The 13,758-nt window shown below is 44.1% G+C and overlaps 1 protein-coding gene and 1 long non-coding RNA gene across 4 annotated transcripts in view; both read right to left on the bottom strand.

Annotated features, from left to right (window-relative positions):
- Ddr2 (discoidin domain receptor tyrosine kinase 2) overlaps positions 1-7,879 on the bottom strand; it is a 133,875-nt gene extending 125,996 nt beyond the window's left edge. The window contains exon 1 of one of the 3 annotated variants that reach the window (XM_057769661.1): positions 7,773-7,879. The gene's annotated coding sequence lies outside the window, so the exon portion shown is untranslated. Of the gene's footprint in view, positions 1-6,829; positions 6,867-7,254; positions 7,423-7,772 lie in introns of those variants that run through there. The other 2 variants (XM_057769659.1, XM_057769662.1) reach the window with 2 other exon arrangements.
- A 2,144-nt stretch (positions 7,880-10,023) lies between these two features.
- On the bottom strand, positions 10,024-13,245 carry LOC130875037 (uncharacterized). Its single transcript, XR_009057163.1, has 3 exons — positions 13,181-13,245; positions 11,042-11,095; positions 10,024-10,455 (listed from the first exon to the last, which is right to left on the bottom strand). It is a non-coding gene; the product is annotated as an uncharacterized LOC130875037 (long non-coding RNA).
- Positions 13,246-13,758: the final 513 nt, after the last annotated feature.

Below are 13,758 nucleotides of genomic sequence, written 5' to 3'. Positions count from 1 at the left end.
GCACTGCCTGGATTACAGAAGATTTCTAGGGAACCCAAAGCCGAGTGTTGCCAGCCTTCCGACTGTTTTCCTCCGTCAGCGCTGAGTTAGCTATTCTGGCTATTTGGACTTCCCATATAAACTTTTTAAAATTAAACAGGGTATCACCATGTAGCTCAAACTGACCTTGAACAGGCTCTACTTGCCTCAGCCTCCCTGGTGCCAGGTTGCAGGTATGTACGCCACCCTCAGAACTCCACATAAACTTGACCATCAGTTTATCAATACCCACAGGCAAGCTTGCCAGAGCTTGGGTTGGGATTTGGATTGTTTTCAACTTGGAAAGGCAATTTGTTTCTGTAAAAAAAAAGTACATCATGACCCAACCAGGACTAGTAAGCAGCAATTTGGATTTATTTTTAATTTCCTTTCATGCCATTTTTACATCATCGTCGCCATCTTAATTTTAAAGCTACAAACTCCACACCTCCGGAAATCAGAGAAGCATCTGAGCCAGGCGGCTGATGCACACTGGTAAGGCTAGCACTGAGGAAGACAAGGCACAAGTGTCTCCCTGGGTTCAAGGTCAGTCTGAGCTACTTAGTTAAGTTCCAAGGCAACCTGGGCTTCAGAGTGAAAGTCTAACCCAACAATAAGCTAACAAGAAGATCTGTACCTAGTCACCCAGTAATAGCTAACACTTATTTGGAGGATTTAACTTCCCCTCTCGCTTCTTTAGATTGGTTGGTTCCCCTGTAAGGGTCTTGTAGTGTTGACCTCTAAGTCTTACAAGTCTCCGTGAAGTTAAGGGTGGCAAGGCATTTAGGGGCAGCTCCCATGAGGACTGCCAAGGTGTGGGCTCCATTTACAAACTCAAATACGACTTCAGTTTGCTTCCAGTGAGCAATGTGAGTGGCATGTATCAGTGTGATGGTGTTTTAAATCTACCAAATCACACACACACACAAACACACACACACCTTGCCACGTGGTGTTCGAGCTTCGTTTCACTCTTTGATTAGACATGGAAAGATAAACATGATCATGATGAGGACGGAGACATTGACAACACAACGGTGTTGCTAAGGAACACAGCCCCAACCCACGAGTGGGACCTGGTGGTAGCGGTTGCTCGCTTATGCTGGTGCTGTCTCCTCCATACCAGACTAGGAACTGTTTTATACTGCTTTTGACATTTTCCTCTATCACTGCTGTGTGTGTCTCTGTTACCTAATGTCCTGAAGACAAAGACTCTGTTTGATTCCAGATCCTTCATTTTCATGTTCATGCTCATGTTCATGTTCATTTCATGTTCATTTCATTTCATGTTCAGCTATTAGCAGATGTCTACAATGATTCAGCCCTAGCTCTGTTGGGTGTTGTACCGAGTGTACAGCAGCTGTTTAAATAAATGAGACTTTAAACTATGGGCATATGACTTTATACATGGTTTGAAAAGAAAAAAAATGTGATTTATTTCATTTATACCTCCATAATAACTAACAGAGAACATGGAGTGTTTAATAAGCACATAATAACTAGTTGATTAAAAATAAAAGATACCAATGCAAAAACGCTGTCAGCAGAGCAGCTGTGTGAGGGGTGGGGGGAATGTGAGAACTCAGGACTGTGCTCTCAGTTTTTCTGTAGGGATAAAGTTGCAAAATACAACATTTTTAGTCTTTTGTAAGACATTTGGGTCTGTCTCTTTCAGGAACCATTTCTGAATTTCTATTTCTGAATTATTTAATCATATTTCAGCAAACTTTAAAACACAAAATCTTATTACCTAATCCTGAATGGCAATTTTCCAGATCAAGTTTTGTTCAAATGCATGAGATATACCCCAGAACCTGAAGCAGTAACTATCTAGAGACATGAGGAACAGGCAGCGATGACGGTCCCATTGGTACAGAGTTTGCTGCACAAGCATAAGATCCCAGAACCTGGCGCTAGGTGGTGGTGGCACACGCCTTTAATCCCAGCACTCAGGAGGCAGAGGCAGGTGGATCTCTGAGAGTTCGAGGCCAGCCTGGTCTACAAGAGCTAGTTCCAGGACAGGCTCCAAAGCTACAGAGAAACCCTGTCTCGAAAAAAAAAAAAAAAAAAAAAAAAAAGAATCTGGCATGGTAGCACATGCTTGCAACTCTAGTGATGGGGAGATAGAGACAGGCAGGTCTCTGGGACTTGCTAGCTAGCCAGCCTAGCCTACTTGAGGAGAGAGAGAGATTTACAAACATACGAACTTGGACATACACAAACAAAGAAAGAAATGATCATAAATGATTATAATCCCTAAAACTTAGAACTTAGAAGGTATATACCAAATAAATAATTGCTGAGGAATTATTAAATCAATAGAGAAAAACAAAATTATAGTAGACAATGCAAGAATGCTATATAATTCATTATAGATAGAAATATACTTTTTATATACCAATTAAAATTTTAATGAAACTAACCTTTGAGTTTTAAAAATAACACCATTTGAGAAGAAAAGGTTAATGAGAAACCTTTTGTCTTAGACAAGAGAATTCAGACATTATCTCTGTTCAATGTCTTATAAATTCCTAATCTACTAAATTTAAAAAGAAAAATTAAAAATCACTAGATTACTCGAACTCATCTCCCATCTCAATTTATTCTGGCTTCCTATGCCATTAAGACCCTAAACACAGAAGTTGGAGAGATGGCTAAATGATTAAGAACACTTGCTGTTCTTGCAGAGGATCTGAGTTCAATTCCCAGCACATACATCAGGCAGCACACAACCACCTGTAACTTCAGCTGCAGAGAATGCAATGCCCTCTTTTGACCTCAGTGTTCACATACAGACATATATGTATTTACACATACACACAACTTTAGCGTTTTTTTTTCTCATCTTTATAAGAGACCCTAAACACAATCTTTAGCAAACTTAACTGGGCAGATTCCTATGAAAGATACCAATGGGCATCCCCACAAACCATCTTTCTATGAACAATACTTTCCAGTTTCCAAAGCATTACCTTTTCTGAACTGCCCCCCCACACACAAAAATAAAGAAAACAAGAGTTCATGAACAAGACAAGTGAGATTGTATCTCTATGAAGACAAGGCTCCTCAAGCAGCACACGTGAAAAATAATAGTGCTGGGATCAAAACCTCGTAACACGGCACTCACCTGCCAAGTTCTTCCCATCACCTGCCCTCCCCCATCTCTCACACTGTAGAACACCAGAGAGCATTAACCAATCTCTGAGCAAGTTCAAGGGGCTCATCAAAGATTTCAGGTGGGCATGAAGCACAGCGACAAGACTATTGCCAACAAGGCTTAGTTTCTAGAAAAGTCATGGAAGCTCAGCACTGCGGCATCAGTCTAAAGTCAACTTTTCAGCATCTTCATTTGTGCATTCATCTTCCAGGCCAGGCCAATACTGACAAAGTTGACCTCCCCTGTGTTTACATGCCAAAGTGAAAGTCTAGCCAGCGAGTACACAATTTGTCAAATGACAAGATCTTACAGGGCTAGAGAAACTACAGAAACTTGGAAATACTCAATGGTTCCACAGGAAATGTTAAGAACAGAAAACAAAATTTAGAATGGACCTCAAAATAAGCGAATCGTTTATAAGCAAATTATTTATGGAACATGCAGCCTTGGTTATAATATATTCAAATATATATGCAAATACTGTGACTAAAAAAACAACTTAAAGTCCCTCAGTTCCATCATTGGGTCATTGAAGTTCCAGCAAATATTACTGGACAGTTATCTAGACATATTTGCTAAGTTGTGTCATTTTGAAAAAAGTCGAACAGAATTGAATTGAAATACCTTAGACTCATGTCAGCACAAATACTTATCTCTGGTTCAAGTTAGAAAGGCCTGGATAACACCTCAAGATACCAGCTCCCATAGTCCACCTTTGGGTATTTTGATTTAATTGCTCTAGAAGTCTAGAAGGTCTGCCCACGGTTCCAAATTACTGCTGAACAAGTCTCCCAAAAGATCATCTTATCAGTTGTAAGGACACACACTGGGGTTTTGAGCCCAGTTGCTGAATCCAGAGAAACTCTGGGCTGCCTGGGAATATTGGGCACATTCATGGCCTGGTAATCCCTGTCGGCAGAGTCAACCGGTTCACATGCTGCACAGCTTTCGGCAGACCGGGCACGTAAAGAGTGTACTGTGTCTGTATGGCAGACAAGTCCACCTTGGTGTGAGCTAGCGTAAGCTAGCATGTGTGGCCATCCACGTTTAGGTGGGGCTTGCTTTGGCCTGTGTGTTTGAGGTGATGGAAAACACCTGAAGGTGCATCTTCCCGAGGAAGCTGAGATAGATGCCTAAGTTAAAACTAAATTGATGTGGCACGCCATTGATAGGTGGGGGGCCCTCTGTCTTTATTAATGCATCTGCTTGAAATGCTCTAACGTGGAAAGTGCGGGACTAAATTTCCCATAGGAGATCTGGATCCAAATGGCTTCCATTTCCAGAAGTGGCTGTGTGAGAGGGGAAGAAAGTATTGCAGAAAGGCTAGGGAGGAGAGAGAAGGGCGGGACTTCTCTGGATGATGCCTCTGCTTTGCTCTTGGACAGGAAGACTGTTGATCCAAAGATTCTGGAAAGACCTTCTCAACGTCTCTTAGTTCTGAGGTTTATAAAAGCAACATAATCTTAATCAGAAACAGAGGTAGGGGTTCCGCATGTTAGCTTTCCACTCCCACCTCAGGAACACTGCCACCTTTCTGACTACAAGAGCAGAACAGGCAATGTGACCTAGAAGATGGAGGGAGAGGTACCTGCCAGGGAGATGATCCTGGGCCCAGATCTGTCCTCAGCTAGCTGGGATGCTCCTCCTGAGTACACCTTTTCATTCAAAGACAGCGCAGATCCCAGAGATGCTTAAAGTAACCTATTGGCCTTCATCCTGCTCCACTTTGGATGAGGAACCATGGAAAAACCAGACCAGAAAGGAAATTTTCAGAGGGTAAATCTATTTCTCCATGAGGCAGAATTGTTTCCATTGAAAGGTGGGCGTGAAGGGCTGGGGAGATAGCTCAGCTGGTGAAATATTTACCACACATGCATGAGAACCAGAGTTCAGTCTCTTGAAACCTACATAAAAACATCAGCTGAAAGGCACATACTTGTAATCCCACAATACAGGGCCAGAGGCAGGAAGATCTCTGGAACTCAGGGGCTAACCAGCCTATCTTACTCAGTGAGCACTGGGCCAATGAAAGATCCTGTCTCAAAAATCAAGGGGAATGATACCTAAGGCTGACCTCTGGTCTCCATACACATATGCACAGCGGTGCATTCTCTCTCTCTCTCTCTCTCTCTCTCTCTCTCTCTCTCTCTCTCTCTCTCTCTCTCTCTTTCTCCACACACACACACACACAGATGGGAATGAAGAAAAAGCCCCCCCTTCAGAGTGTTACACACATAGTCCCATCCAAACGCCCTCCCACAAGTCTGCACCAACTGCCAGACTCAGCGTGACAAAAGCTGCTTCCCAGTACAGTCAGGAACATCTCCTACAAGTGTAAGAGGCAACATAATGAAGCCCTTCACAGTCCTTAGAATGCTCTCAGGCACATGTCTCTTAGAACAAGAAAATTCAAGAGCGTTCTTATTTCCACGCAGAGGACACTGAAGCTGAAGAGCAGGAAGCACTTGAAAGTAAAGACAGAACCTAACATGGGTCTGTCCACTCAAAATGCCCTGGGCTCTCTGCATAACAAAGCTAAACAGATACCCAATACCTAGAAATTAACCCACATCTGACACCCAGGTAAGTGTTTCTCCAAGCACAGGTTCCAAACTTTTCCCTTAGCCTGACATCAGCGCCTCCTGGTCACCTACTGAAACGTGGAATTTGACTCCAAAAGTAAGCAAGTCCACATGTGGAGGGGGTGATGGGAGAATTGCTCCCCAGTGATTCGGACCACAGCATGGAGAGCCGGATGTTAGCAACGTTTAAGAGCATTAGTTGTGTTTTCTTGAACAATTCATTTCACTTCTCTATCCCTTCCCATAAGATAGGAATAATGCCTTACAGAATCGCGGGGACTCAATCAAATAACAGGCAAATCTCTGAATGTGGAGGATGGTCAGATTAAGGATTCAAATGCTAAATTTTTTTTTTGTTTCATTGTACACACACACACACACACCAAGGGCCACTAGCTGATGAACCATTACTCCCATCTTCTCTATTGCTGATAACATCCTCAAGATGACCTTCCTCTATTGTTTCGTCAAAATCTTAAAAATAAGCCTGAGGAAGCGACACGGAGTGCGCCGGGAACTCACGCCATCAGCTGAGTGCATTTTTCCATGTCACTTCTAATGTGCTGTGAGACCCTGAACAAGTCAGTCCTCTGCTATCATTTTTTGAAATTTGTTCAATGAGAGAGTCAGAAGAGATGGCGATTGCAAAGACCCTTTTCCGGACTCCAGTTGCCGCTAGGAAGGATGCGGAAAGCTGAATGGTTAAAATGGTGCTAAAGCCGCCACTGGCTTAAGCACTCCCAACTCTCCTCAAATGGCTGAACTGAGTCTGCCACTCTGAGAGAACTCTCTCACTTGGATGGGCCTCTTGAACCCCGGCCAGGACTCTGGGTCCCAACTGGAAACAGCCCCAAGTCTTCTGATAACAAAAGGAAAAGCCCCTAGCACCGGGGAGACTGCGAGTCTGGGAAGCGATGGCTCCGTGTCACCCACTGCAAACCTTCCAGGCAGCTGGCCTTCCCGCCCAGCGCCCAGCCACCCAAGCCCGAAAGTCAAGCCACCCCGCATCCAAAGACCTCACAGTTGACCTTTCCACAATTAAATCACAAAAGGTGCTAGGTCGTGTTCTCACCAAAACTCAGGCCCTTCAAACACCACCACTCAATGCTTGAAAACACAGCTCCTGGCCCTCCTCGCTCCGGCAGCCCAACTCTGCGATCGGCCTGTCTTGCCTGCCAACATTTCCAACTCTGCTAAAGCTGTTTATTGTACCTTGCAGCTGCTATGGAGTCCTGTACTTCGCTTCGGCCTTCTTTGGTTATTGGTGCCTCTTCTTCCCTCCCTGACACAAATCCAGACCCCAAAACGTGAGCTCTGCCTTGGTCCTGAGTCTGTAGAGCCCGGCTCCCGCCCTTCCTCCTTGATTCAAACTGTCCGCTGCCGCTTTTAAAACTTTTCCTGACACACCAAGAGAAGTACACTCAGAGCTTTCGTTTTTGAAAAAGAAAATGAAGAGAGAGACAGAAAAGAAAAAAAAAATAGAGCCACATCACTTACTTCCATCCCGGGACGCCAGTTTTGAACAGAAGAAAACGGCTATAATCCAATGTGTTCCCCCAACCCCAAAAGAAGAATTTGTTGTGAACCACTTCTTTTTCCACTTTGCCGGTGAAGGAGCCCCCGTGGTAGGCATACATCCACAGGCTGATGCAAGATGCCTTTGAGAGAAACCTCACATTCTGAGGATTCCTGGGCCTGCGCCAAGGATCCCAGCATCCAATATATTGCACATTTGCTTTCAATTAGGAAGGGGGCTGGGGAGGGAGAAGGCAAGTCACCAATCAGAGCTGTTTTCTGTTTAGAGACTATTTCTTTTGACCCAAGGGACCACGAGCAAAGCTATAATTTACAGCAAAACCCATTCATAGAAGAAAAATATGTATAACCATAGGAGAGACTTAAAGACGCGGCTCCCTCCTGCCCTCTCTCCCTCCTCGCGCCTCCCCGTGCCTTTCCCCTCCAAGACTTGGTCCCATCATAGGATAGTCACCCCACCACCATCTCCTTTTTCTTACTGGAGCTGAAGCTATAAGAACAACTTCAGGCTTGGACTCTCTTCCTTTTCACGTTTCCTGGACAGTTGAGTCACAGGCGTGGAGCTGATCCTTCGTGTTTTGGCCATGAGAACTCAGAGCTGAGTCCTCGAAGAAGGTTTGATTTAATCCCTCCCCCGCCCCACTTCCTACTCTACAAAAAAAAAAAGAAAAGAAAAGAAAAGAAAAAAGAAAGAAAGAAAGAAAGAAAAGAAAAGAAAAAAGAGAAGAAAAAAGAAGAACCTGGATGGTTCTAGCATCCAGGATTTCTCCTTTTTAAAAAATTCAATCCTCAGCTGGCTACTGCTGAGATTCCTGCTGCTAAATGAAAACACAAAGATTTACAAACTTTCCAAATATTTTGTGATTTTTTTTCCTCTTCTCACCCAGCCCCTCCCCACCCCGCCAGTCTCCTTTCTGTGGCCAGAGTGAAAGAGACATCATGTGAAAATGCCATGTAGGTGACAGGGGAGGGACATTTGCTGAGCTCCCCTAACATAACTAATAGGCTTGACCATCCACTCAGGTTCTGGCCTTAACCCTTCAGAGCCTGGATCCCTCTTGATAAAGCATAAGACCTAAGGGTCTTGATTTTCTGGGTGAGCAGAACTGTGGAGGGTCACAGGTAAGTTCAGAAGACTTAGCCTCCCTTTGAGAGCTAGCCTCTTCACGGTGATACCTCTTCCCATGGGTTTCTTCTGAGTGGGTTGACAACTCTTCCCTGCCCTCATTTGAGTAGACAGCTGGGGAGGTGGGCGTCCTGGGGGAAAGGTATGGGAGACCTCAGTAAGTGCAGGGCTTGGCTGGTGACACACAGAAAGCCCCAGTTAGGCTGTATGAAATGAAGATTTATACTGTCAGGGGTGAGTCATTCAAGGGTCATAAGCTCAGCACGGGCCAAAAAGCAGCTGTGAAAGCCATGTTCCACAGTGGGAGAGGACACAAAGAATGAGAAGGCTGTGCCAAGGTCAACCACACAGACAATGATAGACAGAAAATACGACTGGGGAGAAGAAAATGAGAATCCGGTTTATTTTACAAAGATAAGGGCAGAACAGAGATGCATCAGTTCAAATAGTGTAGAGCATATGACATCAGGTGTGAGGGGAACTGAGGCCCAGACAGTTTGATAAATACTTATAAAAACCATGGGTCAGATACTTCACTGGGTGTTTGCCAGAGACATCCGTGGACATCTGGCTGAAGACACATGCTTAGACTCTGCCTCCCCATGTCTACGAACCAGGTTTGGTGGGGTCACAAGTTAAAGCTGAGAAGCCATGGAATAGCTTTGCAAAGACTGAGCCTAATAAAAGACAGGTATTTGCGGATGTGTGTCCTCAAACATCAACATTTCTCTAACACTGCTCCGCAGGCCAGACTGTTCGCTTATGTGTGTCTATAATTATTCTTAAGCCAGCATTGTTGAGTTCAAAACCCAAATCTCCTGGCTGTGCCTGAGGATGGATGAGCAACCCCATCAGGAGTTTGTGCGCAGAGCAAGGAGACTTCTGGGGGAAAGTGAAGGCTTTGGAAGGTGCAAGTCCAGGATCTGGAGAAATAAGCCAATAGGCAAAGTGTTTTCCACACAAGCATGAAAAATGAGTTTACATCCCTATGTCCACATTAAAACTACTACTAATAGCAATAATAAAACCTGCAACTGCCTGTAATCACTGCAGTAAGGCCAGTGGACACAGAAGGATCCCTGGGACTTAGTGGCAAGCCAGTCTAGCCAAATCAGCAAGCCCTGGTTTTAGTGAGAGACTATATCTCAGGGGGAACAAAGTAAAAAGTTATTGAGAAAGAAACTAGACATCAACCTCTGGCTTCCATACCTGCTAGCCTACACACATACACACGTACAGGCATTCACACACACCCATGCACAAGCATGAACACACACACACAGATAGACACACACACAGGCATTCACACACACCCATGCACATGCATGAACACACACGCACACACGCACACAGGCATTCACACACACCCATGCACAAGCATGAACACACACACACAGGCATTCACACACACCCATGCACATGCATGAACATACACGCACACAGGCATTCACACACACCCATGCACATGCATGAACACACACACACGCACGCACACACACAATGAAAAAATGTAAGTCCAACTAAATTTTGCCAAAGGTAAGGAGTAGCTTAGAGAAAAAATGCTGCATTTGGCATTCAAAACATTACATCACCCCAAACTCCCTGTTGTCCTGGTTAATTTGAGCCACATCGCAGGTCTAATTATGAACTCCAAGAAATAGATACTATCAAAACAAGAGCAAGGAAAAACTAAAAGTAGTATTTCACTAAAGTACTTAAGTGCCACTTACAGCATTAGTAAGAATTGGCTTTGAGAGGTTTTCATGAGTGTTTTCCCTGCATGTGTGCCTGAGAACCAGATGCGTGCCTAGGACCCTGCAGCATCAGAAGATGATGCTTGATCCCCTGGAACTGGTGACCACCATGTGGGTGCTGGGAATTGAACCCGAGTCCTCTGGAAGTGCAGCCAGTGCTCTAAGCCACTGAACAAGCTCTCCAGTCCCAGAAGAATCGTACTTGAGCCTCAGTTTCCCGGGCCCTCTCTGGTGGAGCCAGGAGGGCTGGGCCTCATTGCCATTTGGAGAGTCATTGCTGAACTGGAAAGAAAAGAGGTAGCAAATGTTACTTAAAAGCTTAGAGGCCCAGCTCATGGAGCACAAAAGAAAATTCCCGAGGACATTAGAACCATTTGACAGTTTTGAATAAGCTGGACCACCTAATGCTGAGGGAACAGATGTGGAGACAGACTGATTTATCACTCTTTTGTGTGCAGATTCTACCCCCTGGTTTGTTTGGCTTGGGAAACATGAGTCATAGTGATCAGAATTATTTTTATGCCATAGAAGGTAATATCTCTTAGTTAGGATTTCTTTTTTATGCTGAAAAGGAATTAACTGAGAAGCAACACACAATTCCATTAGTAGGGTCTTACTAAAAAAAGAATCTTTCTATGTGGTTTGGTGACAACGCAGTGGTCCAGGTGGGGGCGTGATAGTATAGACCACTTGCCGAAGTATGTGCAAGACCCTGGGTTCAATTCCCAACACCTCCCCCCACACAGAGAGCAGTCCCAATTAAGGAAACATGAAAATGACAAATGACTTTTGAAGAACTTGTCTTAGTCTGCACCCGAGATCCGAGTAAACACAAGTGCTGAGACAGAAATAACTACTGCTATCTCACCTGGACGGGATGCTCTGGGCACCTTCAGGAAGTAGCTTGCAGGGGTGTGAGGATCTGATGAGACAATGAATTAAGTAAAATAAATTTAATGTATCCTTAAAAGGATATGTGCGTTTTCACAGAAATTGTCTGCCAATGACCTAGTCCACGATTTCTCTCTGCCTTCTTGTTTGCCTTCCACTTTCTGTGTGCATTTATTTCTTCCCCCTCCCACCAGGCAGCAAACCAGTTTGTGTGTGTGTGTGTGTGTGTGTGTGTTTCTTTTCATACATATCTAAAGGTGGAAACCCTAAAATAGTACCTTAGTTCTTTATTTTATCCCTCTTCACTCCAAGTAAACATGACAAGATAACGGGAGTATTTGGAGCCCAGTTCCAGAACCTAGGGGTGCAGAATTTGCTTTAGTCAGGCGTGTTCCATGTGTTCATCTTCTACAACTGCAGGGCTGCCGGAGGTGATGCGTGATGTCCTAGGAATGGGCTCCAAGAGTCCACATTCACAGGTAAGTTCGTTATCATAAACACTAGACAGAGTAAGCAGACAGCCAAATCGTTTCTATGACAATAATTTACTAAAGACTGGTTATGCCTAGACTGTAAAAAGCTTTATACCACGCCAACATGAAAACAGAAAACAGTGCATACAGTCAAGTTGGGTGAGAGGGACCAAAGGAAATACCGCTTTTCTTAAAAGGCAGAATGCTCTAAATATCTAGAGCCGCATAGATTGTTTTCGGTTTCCTCCTGGGAGTTTGCTTGTGATTATCAAATCTTCACAGGCTTATGAACTGTCTGTAGACCCATGTGCACCGAAGCATGAATACTGTCTTTCTATGTTAAAGTCTTTCAAAGATCAGGCTAGCTCTGAGATTGCTCCCTTTCTAGTACAAACCTTCATCCTGTGTGCTAAGTAAGAGATGTTCTTCTCCTTCGTGGGGAATGATTGAAAATCAAATATCCACAGGGCAGAAGCACCTTGAGCAAACCCTTAACTGGTCATAAAATAAAGAGCGATATGAGCACACAACTTGCAGGGTTGTGGGATCTGATAAGATAATGAATTAAGTATATACATAACACATAAAATAAAATGTATTAAGCGCTCACAATGTGCCAGGCACCCTTTTAAGAACCTTACATCTATCACTACTTCCGATACACACAAGGATTCGTAGGGAGGAGACACTGACATCCTCTGTATCCACAGAAGGAACTGATGCACAGAGATCCCAACTTGCCCAAATCTATGCCTTGTGGAGCTAGAAGGCATGTGTGCACGCGTTTGCTTTGCTAACAATAAAGTGTGTTTGCACGGCGAATAGAAATGATTGAAGAACCCTTGGGAAATCATGTTTGACTTTTCAGAGATTGAAGTCATGTCATGCATACAAGAACTCATTTCCTTTCCCAGCCTTTTCCACTCATGAAACCCATCACTGACCGTCTCTTTGCCCCAAGCGCTTCCACCAGAGAACAAAATGAGAATCAAGAGAGAATTTCAAATGAGGCTATCTGCTGACTGTTTGTAGAGCAGAGTACAGAAGAAGTTGGGGTTAATGGTGAAAACAAGAGTCCTTTTGTCTTTGTTCTGAACAATGCCACATATAATATATCACGGTTTAAAGAGTGCCTTTGCAGACATGACTTCATCTGTTCTTCAGACAGCCCAATATGTACTCAATGCAGATATTAATATCCTTGTGTTACACATGAGGAAAAGGGGGCCTGCAAATCAGGAGCTCACTTGAAGATTTTGGCTGGCCATCGGCAATGGCATCTGAGCTTTTGTCCAGTTCTTTTGATGTTGCGTAGTCCCTCTTTGCAGTTGGTATCAATAGCAAACCTTCCCAGAGCCTCTAGACCAGATGGTCACCTGATTCTACTGGACATAGCAGCCTGTTTCCCTGCCTTCTGCTCTTTCTTTCCTCTCTGAGTAGACCTCCTGAGAAGAGGGGTGAAGAAGCAAGACCAGGAAACTTGGAGCCATAATTTGGCTTGGGTTCCTGCAAAAAAAAAAAAGATGGCTACACAAATTATTAAGACAGCTTGCTCCACAGCATTATCCTAAAGATACAACCCTCTTTCCAGCCACAAGGCTGGTTGGTTGTTTATCAACACTCACGATCTGTTTTATACTTACCTTGATTCTTTCCCTACTGTCATTTGTAGCTTATCCTGCAATCTGCAAGCAATCACCTCCCAGCACCTCATACATTCATTCACCTGTCACAACAAAACAGAGTTGAGGAACAGCAGCATCTTCCCTGCTCTGTCACAGTTTGGAGCAATCATTGTATACACATCCTTAGCCCTCTCCGTGAAGCATGAAGAACACCGGCTGCCTCCCTTCCAGGCTGGGGTTTTTCCAGCACGTGGGGAAGGAGCAACAGTCTGCACTGGTCTGCTTGGGACCCAAGTTTGTGTGATCAAATTGCTTCCCCTTATTTTTTAAGACTTACTTTTAAATATTTGCATGATTCTCCTCATCTATGTCTGAAGGGCACTGGGATATGTGCAGGGATATATCCGTGATTGTCACCTGAGTGGAGGAGCTTCTAAACAAGTATTAAAACCATATATGTTGTACTTTACAGCATCTCAGTTTAGAGACTTTACACCATTTTGCTCTTTGGGTGTCACTCCATCCCGTTGCCCTGAGTTATACCATAAACACCACCTCCTTGCTTCTAATCTATTATGTCCTTGACGGCAGCAAAG

This window comes from Chionomys nivalis, chromosome 5 (assembly GCF_950005125.1).
Source record: "Chionomys nivalis chromosome 5, mChiNiv1.1, whole genome shotgun sequence".
Taxonomy (NCBI): Eukaryota; Metazoa; Chordata; class Mammalia; order Rodentia; family Cricetidae; genus Chionomys; species Chionomys nivalis.
The sequence above is the reverse complement of the archived record's forward strand: the minus strand, read 5'-3'. Positions and strand labels throughout refer to the sequence as shown.